The sequence below is a fragment of the Tenebrio molitor genome, chromosome 3 (assembly GCF_963966145.1).
Source record: "Tenebrio molitor chromosome 3, icTenMoli1.1, whole genome shotgun sequence".
Taxonomy (NCBI): Eukaryota; Metazoa; Arthropoda; class Insecta; order Coleoptera; family Tenebrionidae; genus Tenebrio; species Tenebrio molitor.
Window position 1 is genome coordinate 18,441,153 of NC_091048.1, and position 11,002 is coordinate 18,452,154.

Here is an 11,002-nt window from a genome sequence, read left to right on the forward strand (position 1 = left end):
CGTCTTATGTGTTTTTATACGTACAAAGTGTCTATAAAAGAACATACATATATCAAGAGTCCTGTGGAATTGTGCGGCTCTAGATTATTTTGGCCGAACTATGTCGAGTCGTTGAAGCTGGCAAATTAGATGTCAAATGACAAATGTCAAATTATTGATCATTAAATCTTAGCGTCAGTTTGTGAGTTCGGCGTTTTAATTGTTTTGCTTGTGATTTTCTTTAACAGTCTTTATCAAGAGTAAAACATTTTTCCGCATAAATGTGAACTGTGAATAAATTCTGTCCACTCATAGATTGCTTGACATAAATGTTACTAAAAATGTTCACTCTACGCTACAACAAATAGATCCGGCGCGAAATTTAAAAAAATGGACAGAGCAGGTTTACACGTGATGTTTTATTATTATTCTACATGTTTGCACTTAGGGAAGACTTCAATATAATAGGAATAATATATACCTATGTATTAGGTTTTATTAATACAGGGTATTTCACGAGTGATAATGTGCCCGACGGAATTAAAAATGCAACGCACAATACATTTTCGAATTTCTGAAGAAAGCTGGCTACTAAAATTAAAATATCCAGCTTTTTTCGGAAATAGCTAAACACAAACAAGAGATTATTATTATTAAATATTTAATGCATGAACAAAAATTACCTATGTATCATTTTCGATGTATTAGTGCGTTATAAGGACCTGCGTAAGTCGCTCTCACTAGCCATAAACCATGTTCGAGCGGCAAGGGCCGCGTCGTCTCAAGTACTTTTGGTTGCCTATTTTCGGATTTATTTTTTATAAATAACAACAAAACTACGACAGTAAACGAAAAAAGAAAATGTCATCGACCTCCGTATTTTAATTATCTATCAAATGAGTGTTTACTTACCGTGAAAAAACGTTCCAGGACAAAAAAATCCGAAAAAAATGATTTCGCGTTTTTATTTAATTACAAATTTATTATTATACTTTTTTTAAAAATAATATGTCATCGACCTCCGTTTAGGTGCCTACTAACCAACCAAAAGTCAAGCATTGCTTCAAAGTTGATTTTGTAGAAAAATTCCGAAAAAAATAACTCCATCCTATTTAGTATAGGCGCTACGTGAGGGATCGTGGAGCCTTAAAGTGTTCATCATGCAAGATTCTTGAGGCACGCACTCACTTCACAAATTAAAAAAAATCAACAAAAAATCGCAACGGAACAGATCAAAACAGCAACACGATCAAAACTAATAACTTTTAAAACCAGAGAAACGCAAAACAAAGCTCTAAAGATGAAAAATCGCAAATCTAAATACTTAAATCACTTGACAGCACTGACAATTTCAAATTTGAAATGTCATATAATTTATTTTTCACGCGGGTTTCAAACAACCAATAAGAATCAGTGGCGCGAATGTTCGAAGATATTACCAACACAATCTATGATACCTTGTTAATATTTTAATGTTATGGTTTGGGGATTTTGTTATCTAAGGATATTTAAAAAACTACATTCTATCAGTGGACGTACTCTACCAAGAACAAGTTAGGAAGTAGCGAAGGTAAGACATTTATTTTCGTATGTTTACAGTAAGTAATGAATGAGCAATCTTTTCAGTAAACCGCATTGGTTTTATCGCTAGAGCAAAACACCTTCATTGTGACATCGTATTACCGAAATTGTACCCTGCAGAAAGGAGAGTGGGGTTATTCTATAGACGCTTGCAACGAAGAATTTTTCGCAAAATTTCCAAATGACAACATCGTGGAAGCAAATTAATTCCACATGCACATTAGAAGGATTGTGGATAGATTTGTGGCCACTGTTGAAAAAGGTAAAAGTGTAGGAAGAGCGCCAGTGAATGAAGAAATTGTTGAAGATTTACTACAACGAATGGAACAAAGCTCAAAAAACTCCCTCAGCAAGTTATCACTTCAGGTTAACGTACCGTTATAACAAACAGGATTCTTGATATACAGGGTGTTTTCAAAGTTGAGGCGTTCCTGGTAACACGAGGTACTATACATTATTCTTAAGAATTTTAGTCCAAATCTTCTTAGTAAAATGTTTGTATTAACGGAGATAATTGATTGTATATTTTTATTGTTTTCTAAATTTTTGAGTCCGGTCCTGTCTATTTCTCCGCTGTACTAGATTAATAACTCATGTGACCCAGGATGGTGACTTTCTGGAAATCGCTCTGCGTGCTCTCTGGACGCCTCAGCTGCATTCTGATAGCGTGATAATATTGCCCATACATTAGCAACAAATCTGTGAACTCATAATTTTCTTAATAATAAAGCTATTCCGACTTATTAGATGACAACTCTGACAGTATTTTTGATTAACGCCCATGCTCATTTGATTTTTCTTTTGTCAATTCAAATTTCTAACAAATCAATTCAAATTTCTAACAACTCAGCGCAAATTTGAGCAGGACCGGTTTCAAAAATTTCAAAAAAATTAACTTATTGTATCTTCATTGCCGTACACATTTTACTAAGGTGATTTTGGCTAAAACTCTTTAGAACAACGCATACTATCACATGTTAAAAGGAACACCTCAACTTCGAAAACACCCTGTATGTTCTTTTATAGACACTCTGTACATAATCCTAAATTTTGGAAGTTAATTTTGAATTTAATTCTTACTTCAACTTGTTTGTGGTCCAAGGTACCATTATTCGCGTAAATTCCACTAATTTCTGAATTCCAATTTAATTAGTTTTATTTTCTAATCTGTTAGGTTAGAAATGAACTTAAATTTGTTTAAATTTATTGTAATTTACTGTAGCAATTCATATTTCTTTCACAACGCTTCAGTGGTTGATAGGAGACAGCTCAAGCATGGAGTTACACGTACATTGTAGGAAACTTTCAAATAAAATAATACTGAACTGGATATTCCCATTGTTTCATTCCTTTATACGCCTGCAAAACTAGTCTTACCGTCTTGATTATGATTGATATTTTTTGGGTGGATGTCAAGATAGTAACGGCTAAAAATTTTTGGCCGGCATAATACACCCACCGCAAGGAGATGTAATAGTTATTTTTCTACTCCCTAGTAAGCACTAGTAAGAATGCATTAGGTTGTTTCATTATTAGTAACTATGACATTATGAACACATGCACGTTATGAATCTAATGACACATGCACGTAATATACATATTATAGTGAAATTTTTTTAATAAACAATTGTCAGTGTCAAAATGAAGTAAAAAACCATACTGTACCACCCTAAAATCTGGACATATGGACCAGCTGTATAACAATTTGACATGGTTAAGGTTATGTTCACTTCACGTCCCGTACCTTTCTTCCGTGAATTCATTTTCAAAACAAATTTAATGAGAAATCAGGAGAAACCTTTTCGAATTTGAAATAAACTCTCGCTCGTTAGGGCACAGGCTCAATTACACAAAAAAATGTTGACACTCAATGTGACCAATCGTATTATCATGAAAATCACAGTTTGGCTCATACCAACAAGACAACGTTTTGACAATTGTTTATTAAAAAAATTCAACTATATGTTCGAGTTTTGAAATGTTTTTGACTTATTACGTTCCCTTGTCAAAAGAAAAATTAATTTGACGTTTAGTTGTTGACGTAGATAAAATGAGTGAAAGTAACTCCGGGGAAGAAATTTCAGGGACGCCCCCAGAAATAAAACAATTAACAATATGTACACACTACGGTGAATTTTCTACCGAAAAAGTCAAAAGCACGGTACGAAGTTATTTATAAAAAATGTATGGACTGGCGCTTGAAACACAAAATTGAGTCTTTTTCTGAAAACGTTGTATTGGCCTATTTTGGCGAAATAACTAAGCAATTCAAACCTTCATCTCTTTGGGCCATGTACATGCTAAAATGTTACTTGTCATTTGTATCCATACTTCAAATATTTTTTCGCTCATATAAAATCCTGCCTCGTAAAAAATTCGAAATTTTAATGCTCAGAAAAAGTATAGTGCGTTTCACGGTTGTAAAGAAATTACGAACGCCTGGATATACAACACTCACTCCTGCGTCGCTCGTTTGTAACTTATCCACTTGTACGTAATATGCTCTTTACAACTCTCGTTACGTAATATACTATTTCCTCATAATGCTTTTTTATATGTAAATCTCCTAATACGTTAGTTTGTATTAATCAGATGATAAGTTGTAATCAATACATATTAAATTATACACCTAAATGAGTCTGCTACTGCGTTTATAATCTTTAGTTGCTTTAATTTTATCAAAGATGAAGAAAAAAATATCAAATTAAACTAACTATTACTTATGTAAATCAAAAATAATTGTTAAAAACTACTTTATAAGAGAAAAATAATATTTTATTTGAATGCACCGTTTCAGTCAACGAATAGATCAAACAACGTAAACTATTATCTGATACGGTATATGACCTGAACATGTAACGAACTTCCTGTTAACCGATAAGAATTAAAGGACAAAAACGTTAATAATATGTGCTTTTTAATAATTACAATCTTATTACATATTATTACAATCATGTGCGAAGGAATCCGCCGAGTAGATCCTGCTTAACGGCGCCTTTGGCGACTGGAGGAAAAAATCGATTCAGTTTAATTAAAGACGCCCCTGAGACAAACTATGGTAAAATAATTATGCTGCAATTTAAATTAATGAAGATGTCCCCTTTCCTCAAGTTTAAGTGCGGACTGTTTCGGGTCATAATTCTTTAAAGGCAACCCAGAGGAACGGATCCATGCCTTATGGGCAAATCCGGGATAGTCGTGACGGACACTCCTCTAAATCGAGGGAAATTCCAGAATAAATTTGCGACGATCTAGGTTTCGAATAGATGTAAACATAATTTGTACCTGTGTTCAGTTAGTCGTAATGGTCGATTTGCGTTACTATTCGAGGGATCTGTTTACCAGAATTTTATGATAAACAGACTTGTTGATGTTGAGGAAACCAATCATTTCACCATACAATAACAAAGCAAAAATCATTTTACAGTTGTAGTAAAAATATTTTTGTGTCAAGTTCGCATTGTTTTTTCGGGACGTGAATGTTTTGGTTCGTGTCAAAATTCAGCTAAAATGCATCGTTTAGCAAAATGTGACAGGTTTTTACGAATGTGTAACAAATGCAAATTACAAAAATTGTATTCGGTCGCATTTACATGGAAATGGTCGGTACACGTAATTAAATTTATGTAATGCAGCCAAGCTCGAAAAACTGAGGAATCTACACCAACGAGAATTTTGCGTTTTTATTTTTTTTTTGACTATATATTTCACAAGCATACAGAATACCTATACCGGGTGTAGAATTGGTTTACGAGACATAGGATTTTACGGCAAAATAGTTAAAATGAAAGTTGGAAAGAATTAAAATTGCTGTCTAATTTTAGTCTTACTTTTTTTCTAACATCTTGTGGTACTGAAAGAAAGGCAAGAAAAAAGTTGACACAAAACAGTAAAAAGTACTACTAAGCATGAAATTGTATTTATTTCTTTAAATGTTTTATGGAAGATCTTTTTTAAGCAACTTCCAAGCAACATTTGCTTCAGGTTTCCCAGACTGATCAATTCCTGCCACAGAAACAATTGGAAGAATTGTAGAGAAGTTTGAGCATTTAATGGAAAATACCTTTTCATTCATCCTGTAGTCCTGTACGACTTCATTTGAAGGGCAAATTAAAATTTCATGGCTAGTGTTACTTTTTACTATTTTTGTGTTAACTCCTTTCTTGCTTTTCTTTCAGTACCACAAGATGTTACAAAAAAACAAAGAGTGGAATTAGACAGTATTTTTAATTCTCTCTAACTTTCATTTTAACTATTTTGGCATAAAATTATTAGGGGAGCCAATAATTGAAACTCTTTATTTTTACATGTAAAATCCTATGTCTCGTAAACCAATTCTACACCCGTATACATACTCGTAGTTGCATCTCCTGCGTAGGTATAAATTGTACCATGGGAACAACAATTATTTAGATAAGGGGCGGCTATGACAGTGTCAGTTTTTTCGTATCTTTGCTAACTTCAGCTAATACACAACTGTCACTATTAATCAAATTTTAACGCAAAAATGGTTTTTACTTCAGAACATAGAAGATTCATCATTAAATCCTACTTTCGTAATGGTGTTTTCAATCACGCAGAATGGTCATACAGCGCTGTTGCCTGTTTGGCCGAGTTTTGGCAAAATTTTTCAAATTTAAATATAAACAGGTATACAGGGTGTTTGGTGTTTAAGGTAACAAACTTTTCTGACATGCACAGCTTGGTTAAATGAACAACTTTTCTTAGTGACTTTTTTTTTCAATTTGCTTTTTTATTATGCTGAACTAAACTGACTAAACTCTGTTTCCACTGTTTGAGAGCCACTGTTCGTATCTGTAATTATTAATTCCAAGCTAATAAAGATTTGTAAAGGAAAATGCCTTAGCCGCCTCCTTTATAATTTAGAAATCCGATGGATCTCACACAGTAGTTCTTCAAATTGAAAAAATGATTACTAGAATAAAAGTTTTATTTTGTCTATTTCTTTACGCAGGAGAAGTTTGTTACCTTATACCCCAAACACCCTGTATGCAATCAAAAAATACTTTCATGCATTCCAGAGCTTCTGAACGTGTGATCGCACGGTATAAGACCACATGTGTAGGGAGAGGTACGAGACTAATTAATAAAATTAATTTTGTTCTAAGAAGGTCATAATCAAGAAAGGGGAAATTATGCAAAAGTTGATCTTCATCGAATATTTTAATACCCTCTTTAATCAAAACATTAACGCGTTTATTAAATAATTTCATCATGAATTCATGAACTTCCATTTCATTATTTCAAATAACGGGAGTTCTTTTAAATTTGACGTCGAAGTTAGTGTTGAAGAGTCGATTGTGAACTCACCAGCGGATTACAACTCTGATTAGCTGTTTAAATCTAACCTCACTTTTTGCGTGTTTTTAATCTGCACTTTGGAAAATTAATGTTTTTAAGACAAATGTTTCATTCACAATCGATTCTGCAACGCCAACTTCGACGCCAAATTAAAAAAAAAAAACACCTTTTACATGTATGTCTCATTTAAGGTGGTCCATTTATAATTAAGGCACTGTACAATAATTCATCGCTCTTTATTATTTAACTAACTGAAGAGTGCTGAACTTAGATCATAAATATGTATAAAGATCGGTAAATTGAAAATCAATAGGCTTCTTTTAAAAACTTGAATTTTAAAAATGCAATAACTCAACATAGAGTTTCAAAAATAATTTTTTTAGTTTGACAATATATCGTAATTTACTTATGTATGTTCAATAATTAAAATCACCATTATCTTAGTTTTCATCTAAATATTTAATAGCATTAAATCGATAAACCTTAATTATGTAGACAATCAATCTTACCGGAAAGATGATTGGATTAAAATTCGAATTATAAATTAAATACAAGAAGAGTAGTTTATTTAACGAGTTGAATACAACGTTTTTTTGTTCGACGAGCCCCTTAAAGGCTCTAAATCGCTTAAAATCTTTAAAATTTACTTGACGTTTCGTTTTGACAAGTTGTCAAATTTATCAAAATCCGTTCACACAGGAGAAAATTCTCAAATTCTGACAGTGTCGAACAAAAAACGTACTTCCTACTTACGTACGACTCGTGCTTTTCAATTTAAAAAAATAACTGTCACGTTAATAAATGAGATTATAATTTTCCTTATTGTACGTTGAATTAGTTTATTTTGTTCATCATTTTTTTATGTTCTCAAACACACTACAAACAAAATAAGCTTCTCCGAATTACTCGGATTTAATTTGTTTGTGAATAAATTTTTGCAAATTGTTCAGCTAAAGTCAGATACAAATATCTGATGCCATTTGCAGACTATTCAAACGCTCTGGAAACAGTCGATAGGTAACTAGCATAAAGAATGTTTTTGTAAAAGCGTTCCAAATTCCCTTTTGACATTTTTTTATCCGAAAACTGATTAACGCTACACAAAGTACACTAATTTCAGTCTACTTGTCAAACTTAACACTGTAAATTAATTAAGAGCCAAGTTTCCCTCAACAATATGGAAAAATTGATTTTTAACTTTGCCAACATCCATGTTTCTTATCGAAACTTAATGCAAAGTCAAACAGTTTACAAATGAAAGCAAATTAATACCCTAGTTTGAGTTTGTGTGAAGTTCCATCACACAATATTCTACTCGTATTCTCTTTGGTGTCCGTAATTGTAAATAGAACTTACTCTACAGATAGAACAAATTTTCTTGCTGTCCTACATATTTACAAATAAAACTCGACAAAGTTCGCTTCGCAAACATTCAAACTACGTTTGCAATTGTCTAGAGGCCAGGTTAATTAAAGACTCTAAAAGGAAATAATAAAAATGACGCAATAAATTGTGCTAATCAGTCTGAAATCACTCTCCGTAAGTGAATTTATTTAACAAAACACAGACTTGTTGATTGTTGATGTAGCACCCACACTCTTCGTGTTTACAAGCTCGGGTGTTTTAGTAAGTCATACAAATCGTGGACATCGTGTCACCTGTATTTCTCACTATTCTTACTAAAATTACTGGAATTTGATCCTTGTGGTTTATATCAGTTTATTCCATATTACACGGGCCGCAAAGAGACTCTCACATTTCAACCTGAACGAACAGTATTAACCATAAATAAACTTTTCGTCCAATTCGTTTGGAGAAAATTGTTTTCGGAATTTAAAAGCTTTTTAGAGCTTTCAAATATGGATAAAATTATTACCAAGATGAGTATACGAGTATAAAGTAGAATTTAAAATTATTGTCGGTGAAGGTGAACGATGTAATTAAATTATCATTATCAAGGTACATTGCGTTATTAACTTCGTCACATTCGATGATCAGTGCCTTTGTGGGAACGGTGACATTCAATTTAACTGTGGAATTCAGTCAGTTTTAAATACTTTTAACTGAGATATGTGCCGGTTGAGTTTTCTTCAATAATAATAATAATGAATTTTGTTTAATCAAGTGAAAATAAATGTATTTTGTATTTCAACCGCAAAATCATAGAGAGAGAGAGAGAGTAATAGAGAGAATTTTAATTAAGCGGTATTCACACGAGCAAATAATATTTTAATAACTCTACTACGTCGTCAGGATAAAAGAGACTTAATTATCAACTAATCAGCTAGTGAGAAATAGTTTTAATAATGGATTAGCGTTAATTAACTTGTCGTAGGATGTTTTTATTGTGTTCTACTAATCTGCGCGAAAGCTTGAAAACACTCTCCTATGAATATTTACTTTACCACTGACAACACCGATAACCTGAAAATTCGAAAAAACTCACCTCATTTTCACGTTGGGCGAATAAAAGAGAAGTTCGTGAAAAGTTTGTGAAAGAAAAATAATTCACATACAAATTCAAGTCACATGTTTGTACACTGGAACTACGCTAAGTTTACAATAATAGGACGAAAAAATCCACATATTCGTCCGACATTCACTACGACATCGACTACACTAGAAATTAAGCTGAAAAAAGTTCCGAAAGCTCAGTTATACAGTTGCGAGAAAGTTGAGCGGCAATTGTGACAATTCGAAAGCTCGTCTCGCATCCTGAAAACTACTGAAAACAGGCAACCCGCGCGCCTGAAAGATAAGATTGGTCAACGCAAGCGCACCGCAACGGCCCTGCCCAGCATCCGAACATACGAGCAACAAGCCGTACTGCACACTGCGTGTTTGTTGCATACTTTTTATGCAACGTAACAATGCTTTGAAAAACAATTAACGTTCGCCTTAAACGCCGACAGAATAAAGATTTTTGAAGCAAATTACATACTTGAAATCGCTCCGATGTGGTACGCGCGCTGACCGCTAAAACATGTTGCGCATCAAGTACCAATTTCTAATTTTTATATTTCTTGTACATACCGGGTGTAGAATTGGTTTACGAGACATAGGATTTTACATGTAAAAATAAAGAGTTTCAATTATTGGCTCCCCTAATAATTTTATGCCAAAATAGTTAAAATGAAAGTTAGAGAGAATTAAAAATAGTGTCTAATTCCACTCTTTGTTTTTTTCTAACATCTTGTGGTACTGAAAGAAAAGCAAGAAAGGAGTTAACACAAAAAAAAGTAGCACTAGCCATGAAATTTGACTTCTAAAATACTATGTATTTGTCGGATGGTTTCTCTATTATTTAATTGTCTTTTAATTTGCCTTTAAAATGAAGTCGTACAGGACTACAGGATGAATGAAAATGTATCTTCCATTAAATGCTCAAACTTCTCTACAATTCTTCCAATTGTTTCTGTGGCAGGAATTGATCGGTCTGGGAAACCTGAAGCAAATGTTGCTTGGAAGTGGTTTAAAAAAGATCCCCCATAATAACATTTAAAGAAAGAAATACAATTTTATGCTTAGTAGTACTTTTTACTGTTTTTGTGTCAACTTCTTTCTTGCCTTTCTTTCAGTACCACAAGATGTTAGAAAAAAAGTAAGACCGAAATTAGACAGTAATTTTAATTCTCTCCAACTTTCATTTTAACTATTTTGCCGTAAAATTAATAGGGGAGCCAATAACTGAAACTATTTATTTTTACATGTAAAACCCTATGTCTCGTAAACTAATTCTACACCCGGTATATTTTACTCATATACCTACTCAGAAAACAGAAAAATATGTAGTGAACATTCTTAAATCATGTGAACAATAACAATATGAATTAAAACATTTCAAAAATACCTATAGACTTCATAATAATGTGCATTTCAAATACGTAAGGAATTAATATGCAAGTAAATAATAAAAACCCATCTTGTAGTACTTTTTAGAGTATTTAATAATTTCAAATAATAATTTATTAAGTTAGCGAACTTATTTTTTAAACTGATTAAATGTAATTAAATTCATTGTAGCAGTAGAGGGCAACTCTAGCAGAGATTTAAATTAACCTTTGAAGAAAATTTTAAACAAAAATTCCGTTCGATATATGACGCCACAATCCATAATATG

General features: G+C 32.6%; 1 protein-coding gene across 1 annotated transcript in view; it reads right to left on the reverse strand.

Moving 5' to 3' along the window:
• LOC138125669 (5-hydroxytryptamine receptor-like) overlaps nt 1-9,619 on the reverse strand; it is a 256,405-nt gene extending 246,786 nt beyond the window's left edge. Inside the window, exon 1 of the mRNA XM_069041104.1 lies at nt 9,329-9,619. The gene's annotated coding sequence lies outside the window, so the exon portion shown is untranslated. The remainder of the gene's footprint in view (nt 1-9,328) is intronic.
• Between the last annotated feature and the right edge of the window lie 1,383 nt (nt 9,620-11,002).